At 45.2% G+C, this 14,687-nt stretch overlaps 1 long non-coding RNA gene across 1 annotated transcript in view; it reads right to left on the bottom strand.

The window, feature by feature from the left end:
* Nucleotides 1-14,687, bottom strand: part of LOC116972294 — an 85,660-nt gene that overhangs the window by 10,808 nt on the left and 60,165 nt on the right. The window contains exon 2 of the long non-coding RNA XR_004411762.1: nucleotides 12,714-12,880. This is a non-coding gene — a long non-coding RNA (uncharacterized LOC116972294). The remainder of the gene's footprint in view (nucleotides 1-12,713; nucleotides 12,881-14,687) is intronic.

Raw genomic sequence — 14,687 nt, 5'->3', positions numbered from 1 at the left:
CCTTGTTTGAATCTTCCCTACTCTCAGTGGGAAAAGCTTATCCACGTCAACTCTGTCTATCCCTCTCATCATTTTAAAGACCTCTATCAAGTCCCACCTTAACCTTCTGCGCTCCAAAGAATAAAGCCCTAACTTGTTCAACCTCTCTCTGTAACTTAGTTGCTGAAACCCAGGCAACATTCTAGTAAATCTCCTCTGTACTCTCTCTATTTTGTTGACATCCTTCCTATAATTAGGCGACCAAAATTGTACACCATACTCCAGAATTGGCCTCACCAATGCCTTGTACAATTTTAACATTACATCCCAACTTCTATACTCAATGCTCTGATTTATAAAGGCCAGCACACCAAAAGCTTTCTTTACCACCCTATCTACATGAGATTCCACTTTCAGGGAACTGTGCACAGTTATTCCCAGATCCCTCTGTTCACCTGCATTCTTCAATTCCCTACCATTTACCATGTACGTCCTATTTTGATTTGTCCTGCCAAGATGTAGCACCTCACACTTATCAGCATTAAACTCCATCTGCCATCTTTCAGCCCACTCTTCCAACTGGCATAAATCTCTCTGTAGACTTTGAAAATCTACTTCATTATCCACAACCCCACCTATCTTAGTATCATCTGCATACTTACTAATCCAATTTACCACACCATCATCCAGATCATTGATGTACATGACAAACAACAGTGGACCCAACACAGATCCCTGTGGCACCCCACTAGTCACTGGCCTCCAACCTGACAAACAACCATCCACCATTACTCTCTGGCATCTCCCATTCAGCCACTGTTGAATCCATCTTGCTACTCCACCATTAATACCCAACAATTGAACCTTCTTAACCAACCTTCCGTGAGGAACCTTGTCAAAGGCCTTACTGAAGTCCATATATACAACATCCACTGCTTTACCCTCATCAATTTCCCGAGTAACCTCTTCAAAAAATTCAAGAAGATTAGTCAAACATGACCTTCCAGGCACAAATCCATGTTGACTGTTCCTAATCAGACCCTGTTTATCCAGATGCTTATATATATTATCTCTAAGTATCCTTTCCATTAATTTGCCCACCACTGACATCAAACTAACAGGTCTATAATTGCTAGGTTTACTCTTAGACCCCTTTTTAAACAATGGAACAACATGCGCAATACGCCAATCCTCCGGCACTATTCCCGTTTCTAATGACATTTGAAATATTTCTGTCATAGCCCCTGCTATTTCTACACTAACTTCCCTCAATGTCCTAGGGAATATCCTGTCCGGACCTGGAGACTTATCCACTTTTATATTTCTCAAAAGTGTCAGTACTTCCTCTTCTTTGAATCTCATAGTTTCCATAGCTACCTCTACTTGTTTCCCTTACCTCACATAATTCAATATCCTTCTCCTTGGTGAATACCGAAGAAAATAAATTGTTCATTATCTCCCCCATCTCTTTTGGCTCTGCAGATAGCTGCCCACTCTGACTCTCTAATGGACCAATTTTATCCCTCGTTATCCTTTTGCTATTAATATAGCTGTAGAAACCTTTTGGATTTACTTTCACCTTACTTGCCAAAGCAACCTCATATCTTCTTTTAGCTTTTCTAATTTATTTCTTAAGGTTCTTTTTACATTCTTTATACTCCTCAAGCACTTCATTTACTCCATGCTGCCTATAATTATTGTAGATCTCTCTCTTTTTCCGAACCAAGTGTCCAATTTCCCTTGAAAACCATGGTTCTTTCCAATTTTTTACTATTTCCTTTCAACCGAACAGGGACATAAAGATTCTGTACTCTTAAAATTTCACCTTTAAATGTCCTCCATTTCTCTTCCACATCTTTCCCATAAAACAAACTGTCCCAATTTACTCTTTTTAAATCCTTTCGCATCTCCTCAAAGTTAGCCTTTCTCCAATCAAAAATCTCAACCCTAGGTCCAGTTCTGACCCTCTCCATAATTATATTGAAACTAATGGTATTGTGATCACTGGTCCCGAACTGTTCCCCAACGCATACCTCTGCCACCTGACCCGTCTCATTTCCTAACAGGAGGTCCAGCACCGCCCCTTCTCTAGTAGGTACTTCTATGTATTGCTGCAAAAAACTATCCTGCACATATTTTACAAACTCCAGCCCATCCAGCCCATTTACAGAATGTGTTTCCCAGTCTATGTGTGGAAAATTGAAATCTCCCACACTCACTACCTTGTGCTTACTACTAATATCTGCAATCTCCTTACATATTTGCTCTTCCAATTCTCGCTCCCCATTTGGCGGTCTATAATACAACCCTATAAGTGTTGCTACCCCTTTCCCATTTCTCAGTTCCACCCAAATAGCCTCCCTAGACGAGCCCTCTAATCTATCCTGCCAAAGCACTGCTGTAATATCTGAGGAAGGACATTATTGCCATAGAGGGAGTGCAGAGAAGGTTCACCAGACTGATTCCTGGGATGTCAGGACTGTCTTATGAAGAAAGACTGGATAGACTTGGTTTATACTCTCTAGAATTTAGGAGATTGAGAGGGGATCTTATAGAAACTTACAAAATTCTTAAGGGGTTGGACAGGCTAGATGCAGGAAGATTGCTCCCGATGTTGGGGAAGTCCAGGACAAGGGGTCACAGCTTAAGGATAAGGGGGAAATCCTTTAAAACCGAGATGAGAAGAACTTTTTTCACACAGAGAGTGGTGAATCTCTGGAACTCTCTGCCACAGAGGGTAGTCGAGGCCAGTTCATTGGCTATATTTAAGAGGGAGTTAGATGTGGCCCTTGTGGCTAAGGGGATCAGAGGGTATGGAGAGAAGGCAGGTACGGGATACTGAGTTGGATGATCAGCCATGATCATATTGAATGGCGGTGCAGGCTCGAAGGGCCGAATGGCCTACTCCTGCACCTAATTTCTATGTTTCTATGTTTCTATGTAATATCTTCCCTGATAAGCAATGCAACACCTCCACCTCCTGCCCCTCAAATTCTATCACACTTGAAGCAACGAAATCCTGGAATATTTAGTTTCCAATCACAGCCCTCCTGCAACCATGTTTCACTGATCGCCACAACATCATACTTCCAGGTGTCAATCCAGGCTCTAAGTTCATCCACCTTTCTTACAATGCTCCTAGCATTAAACTATACACATTTAAGAAACTCACCCTCTCTTATTCTCTGTTTATTGTCTTTTTCTTCTCTCTCCCCTACATTTTGGGTCAGAGTGCTACCATTCTCTGCCTCCTGCCTCACACACTGTCTGCTAGCTTTCCCAATTTGAGTCTCTCCCCCCAACCATACTAGTTTAAAGTCTCCCCAGTAGCCTTTGCAAATCTCCCCGCCAGGATATTGGTCCCCCTCGAGTTCAAGTGCAACCCGTCCTTTCTGTACAGGTCGCACCTTCCCCAAAAGAGGTCCCAATGATCCAGAAACTTGAATCCATACCCACTGTACCAGTCCCTCATCCATTCATTTATCCTCCACCTTGCTCCATTCCTACTCTCACTGTCGCGTGGCACAGGCAGTAATCCTGAGATTGTTACCTTTGCAGTCCTTCTCCTTAACTCTCTACCTAACTCCCTAAATTCTTCTTTCAGGACCTCTTCTCTTTTTTTACCTATGTCGTTGGTACCTATATGTACCACAACCTCAGGCTCCTCTCCCTCACATTTCAGGATTTCTTGGACACGTTCAGACACATCCCTGACCCTGACACCAGGGAGGCAAACTACCATCCGGGTCTCCTGTCTGCACCCATAGAATCGCCTATCCGACCCCCTGACTATAGAGTCCCCTATTACAATTGCCCTCCTCTTCTTTTCCTTACCCTTCTGAGCAACTGGACCGGTCTTTGTGCCAGAGGCCCGGCCGCTGTCGCTGCCCTCAGGTAGGCTGTCTCCCCCACCCTTACTCAAACATGAGTACTTATTTTCAAGGTGTACAGCCACCGGGGTACTCACCAGTCCCTGCCTCTGCCCGTTGCCCTTCCTAACTGTGACCCAGTTTTCTGTCTCCCGTGGTCTTGGAGTGACCACCTCCCTATAACTCATTTCTATGACCTCCTCGCTCTCCCTGAGCAGACAGAGGTCATCGAGTTGCTGTTCCAGGTTCCTAACACGGTCCCTTAGGAGCCCCATCTCGACGCACATGGCGCAGATGTGGACGTCTGGAGGGCACTCAGACTCCATGACCTCCCACATCTGACATCCAGAACAGTAAACTGCCCTGGCCCTCATTCTCCCCCTTATCCGAATACAATACAAAGCCTTACCCGGGATACAAGCCAATCAGCTGCTTCCTCTAGTCTGTTCGACCAATCAGAGGCTTCCACCACCCCCCTTAATTTGAAGTGTGATCTGCGAATGGAACGTTGCAGATTTTGGCTCCTCCCTCTAACGACTCCTGGGCCTCTGTTGAAACAAGCCCCACGATGGGTTTTTGAACTCACCACACGGACGTCGCTCCTCCCTCTGTAACGGCTCCTGGGCCTTAACTCCCAGAATCCTTAACTCCCAGAATCCTTAACTCCCAGAATCCTTAACTCCCAGAATCCTTAACCTGAAAGCAGAAATGTAAACCCGAGGTTGCACCCAATCAGCTGCTTCCTCTGGTCCTCTTCCACCAATCAGAGGCTCCCACTAGACTCCTTCTCTGGAAGTGAGATGGAACGTTGCAGATTTGGGTATACTCACAGCTCCAGGTAACTCCTCCTCGCACCAACGGCTCCCCGGACCTCTGTAGAAGCAAGCCCCGCGCTGTTTTTATACTCACAGCTCCAGGTAACTCCTCCGCGCACCAACGGCTCCCTGGGCCTCTGTAGAAGCAAGCCCCGCGCTGTTTTTATACTCACAGCTCCAGGTAACTCCTCCTCGCACCAACGGCTCCCCGGGCCTCTGTAGAAGCAAGCCCCGCGCTGTTTTTATACTCACAGCTCCAGGTAACTCCTCCTTGCACCAACGGTTCCCCGGGCCTCTGTAGAAGCAAGCCCCGTGCTGTTTTTATACTCACAGCTCCAGGTAACTCCTCCTCGCACCAACGGCTCCCCGGGCCACATTTAATGAAAACTTCTCCTTGGTATATTAATATATTTTTTAATTTTTACGTTTTTTTGGACAAATTTCGTATTTTCACACCTCTCCACCTATTGTTCTGCATCCATTTTTACAAACCCAATATACAGTGCATTCATAAAACATTCAGACCCCTTCACTTTTTCCACATTTTGTTACGTTACAGCCTTATTCTAAGATGGATTAAATTCTTTTTTTTATCATCAATTCGTTTATTATATCTTCATTATAATAAGAAAATGAAAACAGGTGTTCAGAAATTTTTGCAAAGTATTTAAAAATAAATAACTGAAATACCACATTTTCAAAAGTATTCAGACCTTTTACTCAGTACTTTGTTGAGGCACCTTTGGCAGTGATTATAGCCTCAAGTCTTCTTGGGTATGACGCTACAAGTTTGGCACACCTGTATTTCGGTAATTTCTCCCATTCCTCTCTGCAGATCCTCTCAAGCTCTCTCAGGTTGGATGGGGAGTGTAGATGCACAGCTATTTTCAGGTCCCACCAGAGATGTTCGATCGGGTTCAAGTCCGGGCTCTGGCTGGGCCACTCAAGGACAATCACAGACTTGTCACAAAGCCACTCCTGCGTTGCCTTGGCTCTGTGCTTAGGGTCGTTGTCCTGTTGGAAGGTGAAACTTTGCCCCAGTCTGAGGCCCTGAACGCTCTGGAGCAGGTTTTCGTCAAGGATCTCTCTGTACTTTGCTCCGTTCATCTTTCCCTCGATCCTGACTAGTGTCCCAGTTCCTGCCGCTGAAAAACATCCCTACAGCATGATGCTGCCACTACCATGCTTCACCATAGGTATGGTATTGACCAGGTGATGAGTGGTGCTTGGTTTCCTCCAGACGTGATGCTGGGCATTCAGGCCAAAGAGTTCAATCTTGGTTTCATCAGGCAAGAGAATCTTATTTAGGTGCCTTTTGACAAACTCCAAGCGGGTTGTCATGTGCCTTTTACTGAGGAGTGGCATCCGTCTGGCCACTCTACCATAAAGGCCTGATTGATGGAGTGCTGCAGATATAGTAGTCCTTCTGGAAGTTTCTCCCATCTCCACAGAGAAACTCTGGAGCTCTGTCAGAGTGGCCATCGAGTTCTTGGTCACCTCACTGACCAAAGCCTTTCTCCCCCGATTGCTCAGTTTGGCCGGGCAGCCAGCTCTATGAAAAGTCCTGGTGGTTTTGAAGTTCTTCCATTTAAGAATGGCTGCAGAAATTGTTTTCTACCCTCCCCCAGATCTGTATCTCGACACAATCCTGTCTTGGAGGTCTACGGACAATTCCTTCGGCTTCGTGGCTTGGATTTTGCTCTGACATGCACTGTTTACTGCGGGACCTTATATAGACAGGTGTGTGCCTTTCCAAAACATGTACAATCAATTTAATATTCCACTGATGGACTCCAATCAAGTTGTAGAAACATTTCAAGGATAATCAATGGAAACAGGATGCACCTAAGCTCACTTTTGTGTGTCATAGCAAAGGGTCTGATTACTTATGTAAATATGATATTTCGGTTATTTATTTTTAATCACTTTGCAAAATTTTCAAAACACCTTTTTTCACTTTTTTATTATGGGGTATTGTGTATAGATTGATGATAATTTAATCCATTTTAGAATACGTAACAAAATGTGGAAAAAGTGAACGGGTCTGAATACTTTCTGAATGCACTGTGTGCGTGTGTATATATGTATATATATGCATACATACATATCTATCTATCTATCTATCTATCTATCTATCTATCTATCTATCTATCTATCTATCTATCTATCTATCTATCTATCTATCCTATTACTAAAAGTCTCATCTTGGCCACTTCCTGTCTACTATTTAAATACATTTTAGAAATAAATGCTACCATATATTGCTATAATATTTTTTACCATCTTACTCACCGTCCTCCTCTCCTCCAACTGCCCCAAGTTTTTTTCCGATCGGTGAAATAATAAAAAAGTTATGAATGTTTAAAAAATCATGAGTTCAGCAGATTGGTCTTCTCGCTAGTCAGTCACCATGATGAAGGTAATGCCCCTTCCGGGGGGCCAGGAGAATAAAGCTCCGGAGGCCGGACGTGAGTCAGTCACACCGGAAGACCGTGAGTGAGAGTTGAGTCGAGAACTGTGAGTCTACGCTGTGAGTGAACTGAACTGTGAGTCTGCACTGTGCTGCTTGAACTGAATTGAAGGGTCGGTCTGCAAACTGTACTGCTTGAACTGAATTGAAGGGTCGGTCTGCAAACTGTGCTGCTCAAACTGATTTGAAGGGTTAGTCTGCAAACTGTGCTGCTCGAACTCAATTGAAGGGTTGATCTGCAAACTGTACTGCTCTGAATTGAAGGGTTGGTCTGCAAACTGTGCTGCTCTGAATTGAAGGGTTGGTCTGCAAACTGTGCTGCTCTGAATTGAAGGGTTGATCTGCAAACCGTGCTGCTCGAACTGAATTGAAGGATTGGTCTGCAAACTGTACTGCTTGAACTGAATTGAAGGGTTGGTCTGCAAAATGTGCTGCTTGAACTGAATTTTGCGCTCATTCCGGAAGTCCCGCTCACTGCGGAAGTCCTGCTCAGGGGAATTGCCTCGCTCAACCATTCAAGAGAGTTTTCCTGTTATATATATATGTTGTGTGTGAGTGTGTGAGAGTGTGTGATGGTTGGTGTAAGTGTGTGTGCATGAGAGATGGTGAGTGTGTGAGATGGTGGGTGTGTGTGTGAGATGGAGGGTGTGTGTGTTTGAGATGGAGGGTGTGTATGTGAGTGTGTGTGTGAGATGGAGGGTGTGTGTGTGAGTCCAACAGCCATCAGGGAGTCAACTGCCAGCCCACCAGCCGTGAGTGAGTCAACTGCCAGCCCACCAGCCATGTGTGAGTCAACTGCCAGCCCACCAGCCGTGAGTGAGTCGGCTGCCAGCCCACCAGCCGTGAGTGAGTCGGCTGCCAGCCCACCAGCAGTGAGTGAGTCGGCTGCCAGCCCACCAGCCGTGAGTGAGTCGGCTGCCAGCCCACCAGCTGTGAGTGACTGAGCTGCCAGCCCACCAGGCCCGAGTGACTGAGCTGCCTGCCCAAGAATCCATTCAGGCCACAACACCCATACTAGTGCTCCAGAAAGCCCCCCCCCCCCCCCACTGGCCACCAATATTGGAATTGGTGGAGAGGTGGAATATTGCGTTGGGGGACGAGCCCTCCCATGTGAACATGGGACCCAACGGGTCCCACTTAGTCTAGTACACAACTAAAACTCTGAACTTCCGGTTTGTGCAGATTTTCTATTAGTGCAAAAATGGTATGCGATTGTGCTATGATTTTTTGCCAGTTCACTCACCGTTCTCCTGTGCTGCAAGTGCAACAAGTTCCGTTCCGATCAGTTGTATATTGTAAAAGTTAGCGAGGTTTAAAATTCTAAAAAACCTTGCGTGCGCAGATTGATCTCCTCTCCTGCCAGTCAGCGCCGTGTGGATTGGTCTCTTCTCCTGTCACTCCCTGAGATGGCCCGCCCCTTCCTGCGCCAACGTGTCTTTACTGGAGCTGAGGGAGGCCGGTGGAGGTCTCCAACCGGACACATTTTTCGGAGGGACCAGTAGCGGCGTGGAGTCGGAGATGTCGCCATTGTTACCAAACGGAAAGTGGGGACTCTGATCCTGGCAGAGGAGAATGACCAGCGACCAGCACCCGCTGTGAGTCCCCATCGCACTGCCAGCTCCACCCCGTTCCCTCTGGTCCCCCTCGCTGGCTCCTGCCCCTCCCCTCCCTTGTGACACCCCCCTCTCCCCATGGCTCTCTCCCCATCTTTTCTCCTAGCTCTCCCCCCAAGCCCCCCGCCCACGCACCCCTCTCCCACGACAACCCTCCCGCCCCACATCCCCCTCCCCCCACAACCCACCCACCCCACAAACCCCCTACACACACATCCACTACCCAACCACCCCCACAACCCCCCCCCCCCCTTTAGCAAATGAGACTCCACCATTCATTAAAAAACAGGATAAAATACAGGATTATAATTGTCCCACACCATCATCCCACAGAGACTTGTGGAGAAACTAACCCTGCTGGGCCTCAACACCACCCTGTGTCACTGGATCTTGGACTTTCTGACAGAGAGACCGCAGTCAGTCCGTGTTGGCAAGAACACTTCAGGCTCGATCACGCTGAGCACCGGCTCCCCTCAAGGCTGTGTGCTCAGCCCGCTGTTGTTCACATTGCTCACACATGACTGTACTGCCAGATTCAGGGACAATAAGATCATAAAATTCGCAGATGACACAACAGTGGTGGGACTCATCAGCGGAGATGACGAATCAATGTACAGGGAGGAAGTAAAACAACTAGTGGACTGGTGCGGCAAAAATAATCTAGAATTAAATGTCGACAAAACGAAGGAGATGGTTGTCGACTTCAGGAGGGCGCAGCCAAAGCATACACCCCTCAACATCAGTGGCACTACAGTGGAGAGAGTGGAGAGCATAAAGTTCCTCGGTGTGCAAATTACAGACAGCCTCACCTGGTCCAGGAACACCACTGGGACCGTCAAACGGGCCCATCAGCGACTGCACTTCCTGAGGAAACTAAAACAGGCCTCACTCCCCACCAACATCCTCAAGACTTTCTACAGGAGTACGGTGGAGTCTGTACTCACGTACTGCATAAATACGTGGTACTCCACCTGCAACTGCTCGGACAGGAAGGCTCTGCAGAGGGTAGTGAGGGGAGCAGACAGGATCATTGGCATCTCCCTACCCTCGATACAAGAACTGTTCCAGAGCCGCTGTCTGAAAAAAGCTCAGAGAATTGCTAAGGACAAACTGCACCCCCTCCACATACACCTGGATCTCCTGCCATCAGGCAAGAGATATCGAAGCATCAAAGCCCGGACTACAAGACTGCTAAGCAGCTTCCTACCACAGGCTGTGAGGCTGCTAAACAGTCACTCTGTACTCACAGTCACTTGATTCTGCGGCTGGCACAGACACTTTAATAACTGGCACTGGCCACTCAAATCAGCTGCCCCGGACATTTTATGATTGGTTTATTGTATTTTAACGTTGTGTTTTACCTGCTTTTAACTATTTATACTGTTCCATCAGGGACTGGATTGTTTTTAGTATTATGTGTGAAATGTTTTAAATTTCATGTGCGATGCTCCGCTATTCCCTGGGAAACGTCTTTTCATTTTGCACTGTACAACTGTTGCTTGCAAGATGACAATAAAGGTTGATTGATTGATTGATTGATTGATTGATTGAGTGTGCGCTACTTCAAGCATAATAATTGTGAGTGTTTCCCAGTGTGGGACAAAATTAAAAGGTGCTCAGGTTTATTCCTAATCAGATCTTTCTTTCTCCAATTAATCTATCTATGAGCAGTAGGGGGAGCATCTAATACAGTTAGAGAAGAAAAGCTCTTGAATCTCCAACAATATAATTGCAATTTGATATCCATAATAGTGATCTGATGATAAATGATTAAAATAATTTTGGATATGCATGGATGTGATTGGCTGCACAAATTCTTAGGTACAGTTGTTCATTTCTCTTCTAGATGTGATTATGTTTTTTTTACATGCAACCTCGCAGCTTATCTGTTACCCTTAAGATATGCTTGTCTGCATGATTTTACTTCATTCTAGTGTAAAACTGTGATTAGTTCATGTTCATAAGTTCTAGGAGCAGAATTAGGCAGAATTAGAAAATGGATAGGTGACATTTCAGTTCGGGGCCCTACGAAGACTATATTAGCATACTTCAACAATAATGGTCAAACTAACAGATTATAAATCATAGGGGAGCATAATGATAATGTTTAATCCTTTAGTCACATCATATCATCCAAGTTATGAATGAGGTTCAGGGAAGAACTTGCAGGCTGAAATGTATAAATGTGGATGTGAGAATAACTGACAAAACCCAGGGAGGATTTGTTTGAGTGGTGAATACACATAAGATGGCATGGAACATATAAATTGTTGGAATAGGTCAAAGGGATGCAGGGTTAAATTGATAGTTCTGATAAAAGGTCTGTGAAAGGTCAGTGACCTGAAGCATTAATACTACCAGACCTGCTGACCAACAATCTTGCACTCAACATTAGCAAGGCCAAGGAGCTGATTGTTAGGTTCAGGAAGGGAAAGCTGAGAGAATATGCTTCTGTATTCATCAGCAGAACAGCAGTAGAGAAAGTTTCAACGTCAACCTCCTGGGCATACATACATACATAGAAAATAGAACATAGAGCATAGAACATAAAGCATAGAACGTAGGACATGGCACAGTACAGCACAGGTATGCGCTCTTCCGTCCACAATCCTCGTGCTGAACATGATTACGTTAAATTTACTCATCCTCCTACACATGATCCATATCTCTCTTTTTCCTGCACTTCCAGGTGCCTATCCAAATGCCTCTTAAACACCACTATCTATCTTCCTCCACCACTACACCTGGCCCCCATTACTCCCTGTGAAATAAACTTGGAATGGAATGGAATTGTCGTATGTGACTAGGCACTGTGAAATTCTTTGCTTGCATACACAATGTGTACAAATAACGGCCACCTACGGCGTTGACAATGTTACAAAGCACGCCAGCTCCTCCGTTTGTCAGCGGTTCCCCCCATGCCGGGTCCCCATTGTCCTTTGTTTTCCCCCCTCCCTCCCCATTGTCCATTGTTCTCCCCCCACCTCCCTCACGGTGGTCCCCCCACGCCGGATCCTCCATAGTTCTTCCCCTCCCGCTCATAGTGGTCCTCCACACTCTCATCGACTGTGGGTCAACTCGCGATGTGTTGCCGCCGCCAAGGCCCCATCGTCGCAAGGCTTCACCGCTGCCGCTGCTAAGGCCTCACCACTGTCAACGCCCCACTTCACGCCTCCGTGGTACCGACCCAGGCCCCAGGCTCTGTCGGCCGTTCTGTCAACCCGGACTCCGACCCGCGAGGCCCAGCTCCTCTGTCTGACCCGCAAGGCCAACCAACCTGCGAGGCCCTGACCCAGGCTTCTACATGGCAAACCGGGAGGCATCGAGACCACTGCATCTCGAACTTGCCCCGGACATCTCCATTAACCTTTCCCCCTCTCACCTTATAGCCCTCTAGTTTTGGACATTTAAACCCTGGAAAATTAGGTTCTGACTGTCTACCCCATCTATGCCTCTCTTAGTTTAATTTTCTATATAGTACCTCTCATCTATATAGTTTAAGGGTCTCATCTTGACCACTTCCTGTCTGCGCTGTATATTGATTTTAGAAAAAAAAACTACCATATATCGCTATGATTTTTGGCCATCTTACTCACAGTCCTCCTCCGCTGAGCAGGCCCCGAGGATTTTTCCCATCGATGAAAAATACAAAAGTTATGAGTGTTTAAAAAACCTTGAGATCCTCTGCAAGATTGCGAGGGAGAGGCCACGGCTCTCATTCTAAGCTGTGAATCAACTGAAATGTGAGTCTGCAATGTATTTGCAATAAATGATTTGTTAGCCCTTAATGACAATGCCATGAGTTGTTTGGCCTGCTGCCCTGCTTGTGTTTGAAACGGCAATGCTTTATTAGGTCCGACTGTGGAATTTGCATACTGGCCTTTTGTGATTCATGCAACAGGATGCCCTACACCCTATGAATTTCATAACACTGCAATCTCACCTTTGAAATAATATGATAGGTTACCTTTGAACCTTTGAATATTATACACCGTTTGTCAGATCTTTGCCCACTCACTTAACCACTTAATAATTCTTTGTAGCATCCTTATGTCCTCTTCTTTATCATCTTGATGAAAGGTGCACTTTTATCCATCTGCTCAACCTTCTGGGTCCACTCGTGCAACAAAATGTCTGAAAGGAAACAAAGTCAATGTTATTACACATTTTTTAAACTGCATATTTTATGAAGTGTACTTTTGTCAAACAAAATTCTGGTTTAATTTGTGCCATTCAAATCGCCATATCTCCACACACTGCTCCTTTTACTTTCTTGGTGCGACCATCATTGGATTCTCCTGGGACAAGTTAAGAACCACTGGGCTGATACCTCAAGAAGTCATGGAGTTTTATAGCACAGAAAATTACTATTTAACCCATCACACCCATGCCAGCCTTTTTGTCCATCTGCACTAATACAGTGTGGTACATTAGATCCATATCCTAAACCATATCCATGTCTGTGTCTAACACCTAATTTCGGGCAACACATGCATATTCTTTGCTAGACATTAGAAACATAGAAACATAGAAAATAGGTGGAGTAGGCCATTCGGCCCTTCGAGCCTGCACCGCCATTCAATATGATCATGGCTGATCATCCAAATCTATATCCCATACCTGCCTTCTCTCCATTCCCCCTGATCCCTTTAGCCACAAGGGCCACATCTAACTCCCTCTTAAATCCAGCCAATGAACTGGGCTCAACTACCTTCTGTGGCAGAGAATTCCACAGACATTGTTCTCCTTCCGGCCATAATACCATGTACAGTGAATCTCACGTTACCTGATGCAGTTCCCAATCTCTAACTCCACTTACTGGTTACCATCTCCCACTCTCACAATCCATCATCAGAGATTTTTCTGATTGCCAACCCTTCTGCCCCAGGCACACCTGTGATGTGATCTTACTTAGATCCTATACAAATAGTATCCTTTGACCCAGCCCCTTGTACTGTCCTAGGAGCCGCCATTGTCGGGCACTTGTGTAACATGAGGCCTTGAGTTTGATTAGACCCACAGGGAATCATGAAGAGAGTCAACACAAACTGCAAGCTGGCAGGAGCAGTATATATGAAATAGATCTATTGAAAGTGATTGTGTAATACATCTTGAATTTTTTTTTGCATTGAAGTTCTACAACCGCATTAAATATTGGTGTCTGTAGCGAGCCTAATTCAATACCAATTCTGAATTAGCTGGAATGCTCACTGCTGTAGAACTGATAACTCATTAATAGATTAATAGACTCATTTAAGAATTTCATAAAAACCTTCCTGGGACTGTTTTACTCAATCTGATTATCTTCTAAAAGCTCAAAGTTGTTAAAGGACAAAAATCATAATATATTCAATCTTATGCCTCACTGAGCATTTTTTAATTTACTTTCACAGAACTGCTCAAGGTCCCTCAGGAGATCATCATTCATTCAACTGTGATTCAGATACCATTAGAAAGTTATAAAATCAAAATTTAAGTGCCCGGTTATGTCCTTATTAAAGAGGTGGAGACTTTAGTTACCCTTGTCCCAGGAATGGCAAAGGAAAGGTGAACTAAATGCTTGAACATTCATATCCAAACAAGCAGATTAAATCTGAGTAAAACACAAGACGGTCAAGCACTAAGGTATAAACAAAGGAATTTTCTCCAATCATATAATCATCTTCAATCAAATTTCTAGGAACCTTGTTGAGACATTTAACATTTAACGAGTCTGAAGAAGAGTCTCGACCCGAAACGTCACCCATTCCTTCTCTCCAGAGATGCTGCTTGTCTTGCTGAGTTACTCCTTTTTGTGTCTATCTTCGGTTTAAACCAGCATCCGCAGTTCCTTCTTAAACAACACATTTAAGTTGTTATGTACCCTCTGCCACAAATTTGTGCGTAACATATTACTTAAGGTTTTATTTTGTGAAGTAAGGTCTTTATGGGTACTTGGAAA

Source organism: Amblyraja radiata, chromosome 4, assembly GCF_010909765.2.
Source record: "Amblyraja radiata isolate CabotCenter1 chromosome 4, sAmbRad1.1.pri, whole genome shotgun sequence".
Classification (NCBI taxonomy): Eukaryota; Metazoa; Chordata; class Chondrichthyes; order Rajiformes; family Rajidae; genus Amblyraja; species Amblyraja radiata.
This window is presented reverse-complemented; position numbering and strand designations above follow the sequence as displayed.